At 50.2% G+C, this 12,568-nt stretch overlaps 1 long non-coding RNA gene across 2 annotated transcripts in view; it reads right to left on the bottom strand.

Annotated features, from left to right (window-relative positions):
• Window positions 1-6,496: 6,496 nt before the first annotated feature.
• LOC306810925 overlaps window positions 6,497-12,568 on the bottom strand; it is a 34,382-nt gene continuing 28,310 nt past the window's right edge. Inside the window, exons 3-4 of one of the 2 annotated variants that reach the window (XR_013776570.1) lie at window positions 9,161-9,258; window positions 6,497-8,568 (exon numbers count right to left, since the gene is read on the bottom strand). This is a non-coding gene — a long non-coding RNA (uncharacterized lncRNA). Of the gene's footprint in view, window positions 9,259-12,568 lie in introns of both variants that reach the window. The other variant, XR_013776571.1, reaches the window with a different exon arrangement.

Here is a 12,568-nt window from a genome sequence, read left to right on the forward strand (position 1 = left end):
CCCTGAGCTAATGTATGGCTATTTTAACTCTTATTTTTTGTCAGTAAGAAAGGGACTCAACACACGGAGAGCCAAACTTTGCACCTTGATCACCCCAATTTGATCCTTCACCTCCCAACAGGCAGGAAAGCTTCATCCCAGGTCCTTGCAGGAGCATGGAAGCACCTTCCACATCTGATGGTACAGCATCCTCCAGGCTTTGTGCAGTCTCCAGCAGTGCTGTCTTTGGGAACCAGATACCTGCTGGGTCTAATGCCTGGCTGGGGAGATGAAGGTACCTTTGTTTGATGAAAGAGCAAAAGAGGATGAGTTGTTCCCAAATGATAAGCATGGTGTAGATTTGACCAGACTCTGCTCCCTCTCATGCCTAAAGTACATCCTAGGATGTCTCCAGTTCTCAGGTCTCACAGTCTCCAAGGTGCTTGTCCTCTGGCTGTCCCGAGAAATGAGGCAGCACTTATCTGTCCTCCACAGATGGGTCACTAGAGGCAGAGAGACAAAGCCTCAGCTTTCCTCTACATAAACTCCTCCAAGCACCAGGTTTGAGGATTTCATGGTGTTTGGGCACCTGAACCTGGGTCCAGTGTCACACAGAGCAAAGAGCCAACTTCAAAATCCCAGAATGTGGGTCAGAAGCCCTGACCACTATCCACCTTTGCCACATCCTGGCCAGCTGCAATTGCTCTCCTAGGTTTCATCCCAGCCTTCATGCTCTGGACTGCCTCAGAGGAGCCTCTGTGCTGCTGACAGAACAAAATTCAGCCTTTGATGCCATTGGCACTTCCTCCATTAGTTGCTTTGAAGATTAGGGCCAGAGCCTTAAATTGGATTCCAAAGCTGATGGGGAGCCAGTGGAGCAGCTTGAGCTCCCGGTGGCCCAGCCCTCTGGGGAGGTGAGTGGTCCTGCTCTGCACCACCTGGTCCCACCACACTGTTTCTACTTGCAGCTTCTGCTGCAGTGCACAGCCAGCTTGAGCCAAACCATGGCTTCAATACAGCAAACAAGATTGTCCCCATGCTGGAGGGAAGAAGGCAGTAATTTTGGAAACAAGCATTGCCTGGCCAACATGGCTAGCAAAGAAGCTGGAAAATTTTGGATTCTCTAAACCACACCCACAGTTCAAGGCAGCATGGTGACAACAGAAAGCAAAATGTCACTGCAGACTTCAAAGCCTCATGTTTTCCAGCCTGTTTGCCCTCCATCATCAGCTGAACTAAGCTGCTTGTACCTGCATCCCACAGCTCTAGTGGTTGTACCAGTTGGGAATGAGAAATGTGCCCATGGCATCTTCATCTTCCCTCCTGGTGGGGAGTCCCTCTCTTCCCATCACACAGTGCTGCCTGACTGGGGATGATGGGCAACACCAAGAGGGGGAAGCAGGCAACATGTAAGCCAAGAGCATCAGGAACATCAGCAGGAGCCCAGAGTGGGAGCATGCAGTTTTGTTTTGGCATGATTTTGTTCCTCTGTGTGTTTTTCACTGGAGCAGTTCTTAATGCACAAAGGAACCATCTTTACTGTAATCTGTTCAATTTCAGCCCTAAATAGTGCCTGCAGAGTTCTGCACACAGAGCTCAACAACAAATCCCTCAACCACATCGCAGCACACCTGGATTTCACCCACACCCACCACCCCAGGGTGCAGCATCCCCCTGGATGGGGGTTCCTTTGCCCAAATTCCTTCTATACCTTTGGAGACTGCCAACTCAAAGGATGCTAAGAAAGGAGGAACATGGACCACAAAAAGCCACAGCTCCTCTCCCCAGTCAGGCTGAATCCCCAAGCGAGGAAGGAGATCCACACACACCGAACTTGCTTCCAAAGCATCTCCCTCCTCCAGGAGCCAGGGCACAGGGGCAGCAAGACACTCTGTGCCGTGAAGTGACACACATCCAAGTAACATGTGGCTCAGTCACAGCAACTCTATTAATTTAAGTTAATTTCCTGCAGTTCTGTCTTAGTTTTCCAGCAGATTCAGGACTTAAAGGTTAAAGCGTAACCTTGTCTCAGTAGCTTGCTATTCGCTCCATGCAAATGTCTACCTACAGCCTGGTAATTACATGCATTTCCACAGAGCCAATCCGCCGTCAGCCTGACAGATACTGATCTTCCCGTTTTATTTTTAGCTCTGTGCTTCCCCCTCTAGATGCAAAAAAAAATTCTGTTTGTTCCATCTTTTACTGCAGCCTCTTTTTTCCCTGGCTCACCAGCCAGCTCCCGGCTCAGCCAGGCTGGAGCAGGGAGCAGCCCAGGACTGCGGGCTGGGCGGGCAGTGGGCTCCTGCTGGGTGTCCTGCACGGGTCCCCACCGTGGTGACAGTGCGCAGCCACCTCCTTTGGGGTCACCCAGGGAATTTGTCACCTCCAGCAGCAAGCAGTGTTTAAATAGGAAAATAAAGTGAGACATAAGCAGTCCTTTGCAGGGGAGCTGGACACTTTTTCTTGGGGACATCTCCAACTGAGAAAAAAGGGGTCAAATCTGGCAAAGTTCAGCCCCTGTGCCTGTGGCTCTGCAAGTGCAGGATTTATCACCTTGCAGAGGTGGGTGGCTTCCCTCATTAGCCACCCCCTTGGGGCTACCCAGAATGAGAAGGAAATGCCAGGAGGGCAGACACTGGAGGCAGGTCACCCACACAAAGACAAAGCTTGGCTGACATTTCCAGCCCCCAAAATGGGCACATGTGAGATTAAACGGATCTGGTGCCACTGAGGCCAGGGTGCTGCTCTTCATGAGTGGCTTCTGTAGCTCTGGAGAAGAGGCAAGGTGTGCAAACCACTAGAAATCAGTGTGCTCCAGAATTTTAACTCTATGGGGCAAAGGCTGATTGTAAATCATGAAACCTGGAAGAAAAGGGAATCAGGTCAGGGTTTTTTGCCTTTCCTTTCAGAAGGAGTCTGGGAATGGGGATGGACGGGGCTTTCAGGGTGAGGTCTGCATGCCTCTCTCCCACCCTCTCTCTCTTAAATACATAATATGGATTTAAACCAGAAGAGATTCATACAAACTTTAGCCATGTGAAGGGGGGAAAAGGCACTGAGCATCAGAAGTGACACAAGGAAAGCTCTGGCAGGTGGCACTCTAGCACACAGGGCAAATCCACCATGGCCAACCTCAACTGTGGGCCACAGGGTGCAGCTTGGGGACATCAAGGGGGTGAAAAGTGTCTGCACAGAGAAGAGAAAGAAAGCTTGCATGCAGGGAAGCCACATTAAAAATGTATTAGGGATTTTTCTAGATTAAATAACTGAAGTGAAAGAGAAAAGAGAAGCAGGAATGGGATTAAGTAGAAGGAAGTGCCAACCTGTATGAGACTCCAGTAAAAACCAGCAGAGTTGGAGCTGATGCATCTCCCCAACACTATGGACACTTGTCCAGTGCTCATCCCTGCACTGGCTGCCTCAGCCACATGGGAATCAGAATTGTGTCTCCTACCTGCAGAGAAAGGATTGCTTGTCTTATTCTTCCAAGGATCCTCCTAGTCCCAACATCATTAAAAAATAATAATCAAGAAATTATCCCTACATGGTTTTACATTTCCAAGGGAATCTCTTCAAACCTCATGAGCAGTTCCCCCTCCTTCAAATTTTGTAACAAATAAAGCTCACAATACTGGGAAGCTGCTTAACCAACATTCTTCAAGCATTTTCAACAGGCATTTTGGGGCAGTTAGTAGGAACAGGGTTTTTATAAAGATCTGGGCTACACTTGTCCCAGTTTTCCCCTCCCACAGCTCCAAACATGCAGGTCAATCTAACACACAACCAGGGGATCAGGAGCCATCCCAGCAAGTGACAGGGATGCCAAAGCAGGGAGTGGGGAGGGAAAGGTCCTTAGCCCCGTTACAGAACAACAGCCAAGGAACAGAGATCTTGTTATTCACTGAACAGCCCACAAGCTAGGAATCAAACTCAGATTCCAAAATCCTATCTTTCTGCACCAAAATAAACAAATAAACCAACCAGCCAACCTGCCTCCCATCGAGGAGGAGCTGGGGAACTCCAAGGGAGCTTTCCCACCCTCTGCACAGCTGCAAGCCCTGGCTGAGCTCTGCAAGAGCCAATTCCTCTAAAAACAACAAGTTTAGCCAAAGGAATTCAGGGCAAACAAAGAGAAAAAGGCTGAAGCAAACCTATCCCTTTACCATATCCCTGCAAAACACCTTTAAATCTGTGATCTTTGAATAATTGTGTTTAAAACAACTCAAACCTGGCACTGCCAGCCTGTCATTGGAGAGTCACTTTTGCTGCTGGCTCGTTTGCTGGGATTTTTAACTATTATTCTGTCTCCATTTTCCTTTGTGTGATTCAGTCCTACTGCTCCCACCTTCACTTGAAACTTTGAAGGCTGGGTACCTCCAAATCCCTTTCTTTGCATTTACACCCTCCTTTTCTAGAGAACAGTCTCTGCCCCACATCATTTCCCCAAGGACTGCACCCAGGGCTGCAGTTGGTCTCTCACATCCTGGACATGCCTGCAAAGTAACCAGCAGAATCCAAGGCCTTAACTCCTTTAACCTTTCCTCCTGCACTTACCCATCAGGCTCCATGTCATTGCAGTACTTTACTCCAAATCCCTTCCCTCTCTGACTGTCATTGCAGTGCCCAGACTTGAGCACTGGAAAAGTGCTGTGAGCACAAGCAAGAGAGAAGGAACCAGGGTAGTGTCTCCAGGGCTGTCTGACATGTGGCCTCAGCATCTGTTGCCCCAAAAATATCAAATGGCAGATCTTGCCCTTATACAAGATGCACACAACAGGAGGTTTTAGCCTTTCTGTGACCACAACTGGCTTAAGAGATGGGTCTCCAACACCATTTAGACCAGTGCTCTCCATTCCCTTGGTTACATGTATTCCAAGTCTTCCAGTTCTTCAGCTGTCCTGCAAGAAGCTTTATTCCTCTGGATCTCTGTTGCAATTACATCCATTTGGCATTTTCCTTGTGGCATGGTTATTTCTGCCCTCTTACAGCCAAATCTTCCCAGGTTTTCTCCGTAGTGCTTTCCTCTGACTTCACTGTCTTTGTGCATCTAATGAAAACATTCACAATGATGTGGGAGAGGGATGTAAACAGATACACTGATCATCCTGAGAAAAAGCCCATGATGGGGAATGTGACCCTTGGATGGGTGCTGGGTGCTCCCACTATTCTGCCTCCCCTGTTCACCTACATTTCATTTACAGGAACTCACAGCAGCTTTCATTCCATAGCCATGTATCTCCAGTGAGATGCCCAGAGGCACTGGGCAGAACTGGAATATTGTGCCCATTGGGTTTCCTTGGGCTGCTCTGACCTCCAAAAAGCACTTTCATGTGCCATGCCATCCTTCTTTCCACAGTCCTGCCCCCTCTAACAGCTCATACAACACAGGAGCAAATTTTTAACTTCAGGAGCACTGCTGGGAGTGTGAAACAGCACTTTTGCCCCATGCCAGCCCTGCTCTTTCTACCATGTGGACAAATGGAAATTGCCCAGCTCAGACTATTTTTCTACCTAAACTCCCCTTGCCCCAGGCTTTCCCACCCCATCCCACATTTCTCCTGTATCCCAGGTGAGACACAAGCACCCATCCCACAGCAGGGACATCTCTGTCCTGCCAGCACAACATCCCAGTGACAGCTACATGGATTCAACATGAGCTTTTCCTCTGACTTCAACAGCTGCTGGCTTCATTCCCCTATTCCTCATGGCCTCTCTATTTCCTCATGGGCTGTTCTTCTATTTGGGAGCCCATGATTGTATCTGACAAGGTCTCCTAATTGTCTCCACTGATTTTACCAGAGACTGATTTTAAAAGCAGCTCAGTAACTTAGTCACTTCAATATCATTGCTGGATTCTGCTCCCTCATTTATTAATGGGCCTACTTTTGCTCTTTCTCCCCTGATATGGTTGCAAAATCCCTTTTTATTTCTCTTAACCCCTTTGGCTAACATTAACAAGCAACAACTCAGTAATATTTGATATTATATGTGTATAAATAAAAGCAGGAAAAGATCTTATTCACTCCTGTTATAGCTACTAAAGCAGGCCTAGGGCTCTGGAATAGCAGCTTTACTGCATACATTAAATATCTCCATTACTCTATTAATGCACAGTGTTGGAATTTTATTGGGTGGTTTGGGTTATTTACCTTATAAAGTAACATGGGCATCACAAACCATGAAAAGAGGGGACTTAGTACCTTCTTCTTAAATCTGCATCTCCACAAGCCAAGCCAACAAGACCAAAAAGACAAAACCACATGTGCTACAAGTTCTTTTTTCATGAGAGGTGGGGAGGGAGGGGGAGAGGGGACACCAGCACCTACCCAGGCACCAACTCCATTGCTTGTCCTTCCTCAGGAGGAAGTTGGACAGGTGATTTGCAAACAGCAATCCCAGCCTGCTTTTCTGGCCATGGTGACATGGCCAGCAGGTGTGAAACACCCTTCATCCAGCTCAAAAGAGGTTTTGGGGTACCTCACCCTCACAGCCCAAATGCATGGGTGACACAAAAGAAGGGAAATAGAAAACCAAACAACTAATACCAAAAAGCACAAAAAAAAATTTCCAAGGGAAAATTTTAATACTTATTTTCTTCACTGACTTCCCAAACACAATTCAAATAATGCCTTAAACTGTCAGTAATATTGTTATAACCAGAATCACTTAGAAAAGTGCCCAAAACCCCACTTCCTAAAGTCTTTGAAAGAATTAAAATAGTCTGGATAAGTCAACTCAGCCCCAATGAGAGGCCACCTTCCCTATGCACTTTTATTTGCCTGCCTTTAAATTGCTGCTTCAAATTCCCCACAACTTGAACACTCAGAGACTGGCTGTAGAGAAATGACCAGTGAAACAGAGGAGATAACTCAAAAAAGCTGTCCCATGGTCCTGTCCCCAAATCTCAGTGTTGAAGTGAGGGGGGAAATGCCAAGAGCCAAAACCAGGCACACGTGGCTCAACATCTGCCTCAGTTTCCCCCTGCTCCAGCCAGTACTCATCCCCAGGGTGGCTGGTATGAAGTGTTTTCACCAGATAAAACCCTTCCTGGGGGTGAAAATCCAGTGTGGCAATGTGAGGGGAAAGGATGCTCAGATCCCACCTCTGCCAGGTGCACAGTGACAGGGAAGGATCCAGGTGACACAGCTACAGGATGAAATCCTGCCCAGCTCCACAACATTGGGTGACTGGGGGTAAGCTGAGGTCACTCCCAGCAGGGACGAAGTGATGGGTGACAATGACATCCCTGACTTCACCCCTGCAAACCATTCCCACCCACTTTTTTTGCACAAAACAGGGGAATTTCAGACTTTTCCCATCACCCTCTGCCTCCCTTAAGTGCAAAAACTCCCATCGCCGCCTCTATTTAAACCCAGCCTAGTCCACGCAGGGGCCGAGATCCTCGGGGGTGGGTTTTCTGTGGGAGGGCTGTGATTTGGGGAGCAGGAGCACCTGCTGCCAGCCAGCCCCGAGCCTGCCCGCAGAGCGCAGGCAGCGCAGAGCAGGGAGGGCGGGCGAGCAGCTCCCCTTGCAGAGTCTGTCCTGTGCTGTCTAATAACACAAGGTGTCATTGTATACCCAAATCAGTGCCTGGAGCTTTATTTATAACAACTGAAACACAAAACCCAGCAGGCCAGAAACGGCAAAGGGAGCGAGAGACCGGGGAGGGCAGGGACGCAGCCGGGCGAAATCTCCCAATTTAGCAGGATTTGCCTCGAGATTTTCAAGTGGGATTGAGGCTGGGGGGAACTCGGGAGGAGGAAAAAAGATGAAAGGGAGGGAAAAGGGAGCTGGCAGAGCAGCGATGCCTCGCTGGCTGCGGCGAGGCAGGGATCTCTGTCTGTGCACGGAGCGATGGGAATGCTTTGGGAATGCTGTGGGAATGCTTTGGGAGTGCTTTGCTCGCAGCCCCCCGCCAACCAGCAAAGGGAGGTGGGGAGGCTCCAGCTCCTCTGGGACTCTCTGGCTTCTATAGCAATTCTCTTTTAAAGGTTATTTGTGACTCTTCAGCCACTCCTCATCCCAGGAAGGGCTTTGCAGCTCAACAGCTGGCTCCAGTGGGCTCCCTCTTGCCCTGGGATAGGCTGTACCCGGGAATTTGGCAGGAGCCACCCCGAAGGGACCCGCCCAGCCCGGCGGGCAGCAGTCCCAGCGCTCCCCCAGGTGTGGCTCTATCAAACCCAGTGCCAGCAGCGTGCACGTCCCGCACCTGCGGGAGGCTGAGCGCCCCGAACTCTTGCTGAACCCGGTGGGAGCAGGGGCAGCTCAGCAGCCAAAGGTCCCGGCCCTGCTCTTACAGCCCCGGGAGATGCGCTCTCCTCGGGTGGGTGCAGATGTTGTCACCACCCCCGGCAGCTCGTTCATCCGCTCCCTTGTGCCGGAGGCTCCCGCTGCCGGCGCAGCGCCGCTGGAACAGCTCTCGCACTCCCGGGCTCCTGGGCAAAGCCTGGCAGCTCTGCCTAAACCCCCTTTCCCCAGCAGCTGCCAGACTTTGTGCTGAAACGGCTGAGGTGGGAGCATTCGTGTCCCATTCTTCTGACACGCCGTGGAGGTGGTGAGCAGCAGCAGCAGGAGGGAAATAATAAACAGCTGGAGGGGATGAAGGGGGAGGTAGCGTCTTAAGGAGTTGCAGCTAGGGATGCCGTTTGGTGTTCACCTCCCCTGCAGACAGATATTTAAATCTCCAGGTGCAAAAGCCACTGAAAGTTCAGCCTGAGTCAGAGCTCGGAAGTTTGACCCACTAACAAAAAACAGAACGATCCCCTTAAAAGATAAAGCCAAATTCTGAGACTCTCTTGCACTGAGGCCACTTTGGTCCAGTTTGCTGAAGACAGTAGGAGCCAAACCATGTTCCCTGCAAACAAACTAGAGCCAAGCTATGAAAGCAAATTCATAATCCATAAAGAAAACTGCTCCCATTATCTTGACCAGGACTTTAAAATCTTCCCTTCCTCCCACTCTGTCCTAGTATTGGTCTCAGATGTTTTCCAATTCTTCATTTGAAGAGGAAAAACAAAACAACACCAAACCCACAAGGCACAGGGGGAAGAGGGTTTCATGTTCCTTTGCTAGCGAGCGCTCGCCCAGCTGCACCCTCAGCCCCCAAAGCCTACCTGCAGAATTACATTTGCAAAACTGTTGCCCAGGAAATGTGCAACTAAAATCTGTGAAATAAGCATGCCTGGAATCAGACGTTCCCAGTGTAGTTAAACGACCGTGCCTTGAAATCTGCCTCCGCGTTTAGCCACGCTGCCATGTACAGAGCTGCAAAACAAAACGCTTGGCTTGTTTCACATCCCAGCCTCACCACCGGGACTCTTGTTCTCTGCAAATAGGGAGCCCAAACTCCTTCCCCCACGGGTTTTAGGAGAGTGGCAGCAAGACAAACTGGGAGATTGGGGCCCTACCCTCATGTACAAAATCAGTGCAAAGGCTCAAGCGCAGGGTACTGCCCGTGCAATGAACTGTAGCTGCTCAGGAAATAAAACCCAAGCAAACAGAGAACCAAGGCACTGGAGTTCCACCATGTGTGTCCCTTCACAGGGCAGATCTGGTGGGAGCACAACCCCAGATGCTTTGTTACAGCACAATGAAAACAAGAGCTTTTGTGGGGAGCAGCAGGACCCAAGGGAATATCCACCCAGGTCTGTCCTGGGGAGGATGGAGCCTTCAGGGCAAATAAACCATGCCAGATCTCCATGGAGCACCAAGGAAGAGGAACTCAGGTCACCCCAGCCCACACAAAAGCTACAGACACTGTCACTGGTTGTTCCAGAGAGCAGCTCAGAAAGCTGGAAATTTCTGACAAGGGTTTGTCCAATGCAGTAGGAGGGCAGGATTTTATTGTTTCAAGATTTTTGTAAATGGACAAACATCTCTCCTTCCCCTGTCTGGGCTCACCATTCCAGTCCCATATCCCAGCAAAGAACAGAAATGTCCTGCTTGCCTCTTTTCCCAGCAGCAAATAAGTTTTCAATCCATTTTTCTTTCCTAGGAAGACTGAGCTGCATAGGTAGCTGGGCAGCAGAAAAGCAAGTCTTCACACTAAGCCAGAGCTGCACTGCAGTTCCTAACCCCTCACTTGGGGCAGAACTCAGGGTCAGGAGACCCCTCTGGGCTCAGCTGCTTCCCAGGTTTCACACAGTGCCTGCACCTGAGAGGAGACACCATGTGATCCAGAGGGTGTTGCCTCCCCAAGACAATTAGGTTATGTTCGAACCACGACCTCGAGGAATCGGATTAATTACAGTGATGTCGAGCATGACTTTGTCTACAGGGACAAGTCATGTTTGACATTGCTGCCAGCTGGTTACAGGTCTGGAGGATGAGTGAAACTGGAACAGTCCCTCCCTGGGCTGGATCACTGCTCAGCAACAGGGCAGGTTTTGGGGAGAACAGCCTGTGTGAAAGCATCAGCAAGCAAAACCCCTCACCAGAGCATTCCCACACTGGGCTGAGAGAAGCCACATAGCACTGTAACACTGACACACACAATTGGAAGGGTTGGCCTGGTAGAAACCTGGGATCTTCCAGCAAGCAATGGCCACCAAAGGCCAAAATCCATGTTTTTATGGAGCATCTAAACTGCAAATTACTTAAATTGTTATTTTAACACACATATTTGTTCTCCTGGTGGAAAGACAACTGGTGTTGCACATGAAACAGCACGTTCCTCAGCCTGATCCACGGGCTTACCTTGCATGCAAATAGCTGATGTTATTTCTCACCTGATGATGTGTCCTGGCTATGGGACGATTTCACAGTCAGGCCAGAGTCACACATAGGCCCAAAGGCTGGAACAAGGTGTCCCCAGTGGGTCAGCATCTCCCCAGCCATCCTGCCTGTGCCACCCTCACTCTGGGCTGCCCATCTCCACCTTCCCCCCCCCCAACCCCAGGCAAGGCTCTGCCTTAAGAAGTCTAAAGCAGTACAAAAAAGAAAACCCAAACCCAAGCTGATCTTTGAGGCTAAAAAAATGCTAAAGCAAAGGGGAATGGGGGGAGGTGGGGAAGGAATCTGAGGTTGCATCATTTGGAAATACCCGAGTGCTTCGGAGATGTATGTACATGTTCAGCTTCCTACTGTTTCTCTAGGAACCTACTTGGGAACAGCAAAGTGACACCAAAAGGATCACAATGACATTTGCCTGAAGCAGATAAATGCAGCCTTGAATTTAACCCAAATGAGCCCATGTACAAAATACTGTCTTGGAGCTGGGCACTTTGAGGTTTGGAATTCCAGGCAGACAAGTGGGGTGAGAGAAGTTTGAAATATAAATCAATCAAGAACTTTTGCCCTTTGCCTGGGCTGAAAACCAATACAGAGACATTCATTCTCCATTGTATTTCAAACATTTCTCAGAACATGGAACTAAAACTGGGTTTCATTTCCTTCAACAGAAGTCACCATGCCTCTTTCATGACAAGGAAAGTAGACTGGAGGGAAAGTCTCACTTTCAGTAAAGCTTTTGTTCTTCCAGAAAACCAAGCTACTTTCTAGGCAGCTTTCTTGAAGATGGATACCTGCATCCAGTTCCAAGAGATTGCTCCCACTGCCACCCAGGCAGGTGCACTGAAACCCAAGGAAAGCACATGGACAGCACTGCAGGTGTAATCCCATTCAGGGAACACGATGCCCTCCAGGGAGTCCAGTTTCGACGTCAAGCCAGGACACACCTCTTACAGGGACCAGTCTGGGACCAGTCTGGCCCAGCTCAGCTGAGGAGACACGAGCCACCCAACGTGCTGGGCTAGGAGTGAACCTCACCCATCTCCCCCAGCTCTCACTGCCCAGCTCTGCCTTCTATCCCCTGCTCCCAGATGGACCTGGTTCTCCAGGGGATCCCTTCTGCAAGGAGCAAGGCAGGAGGAGGGAAAATATGAAAACTAAAGGCCTGATGTCCCATTTCCAGAGGCCACCATGAGCCACCCATCCAGACTGGGAGTGGCCCGACTCGACGCCTGCAGCAGAGGAAGAGGATCCTCAGCGGGGCCGTTCCCTCTCCCCAAGCATCCCCCAGCCCCTGCTCCCACGCATTCCCTGGCGAGCTGCCCAGCCCTCTGCAGCACTGCTCCTGCCTGCCTGCCTGCCTGCACAAAATGGTTAACACAGCAGGAGGGCCAGGTGGCTCAGGTGTGCGTGCCAAGCAGCTCCCAGCTCACCTGCAGCGACTTGTCGAGGGGGAGACGCATCTGCCCTTTCTTGTCTGGCTTCGGTCTGCCTGGGGAAAAGGGAGAAAAGGGGCTGAGGAAGGGTAAACACAGCTTAAGCAGCTGCAAGTCCCAGCAACCAAAGGGCTCAGCAGGTGATTCAGAGAGCTGGGGGCCTGCAGACACCCTGTTCTCTGCCTCCCACCGACGTCTCTGGTGGTGGCAGCAGCCTGGGAATTGCTGGTAGGAATGTGCTGGCTGCCAGGACTGCAGAGTCCATCCAGCAAAGTCAGGACAGGGAAGCTGAGCTACAGGATCTGGGGTAAATTGCTGCTACTTGCTCTGCTTCACCATCTCCCAAAGGACCCAAGAGAAGCAAGAGAGCACGGGCAGATCCTGTAACAGCAGAGTATCCAGTGCTGCTGCAGAGGCTGTGATGT

The sequence above is a fragment of the Erithacus rubecula genome, assembly GCF_903797595.1.
Source record: "Erithacus rubecula genome assembly, chromosome: 21".
Classification (NCBI taxonomy): domain Eukaryota; kingdom Metazoa; phylum Chordata; class Aves; order Passeriformes; family Muscicapidae; genus Erithacus; species Erithacus rubecula.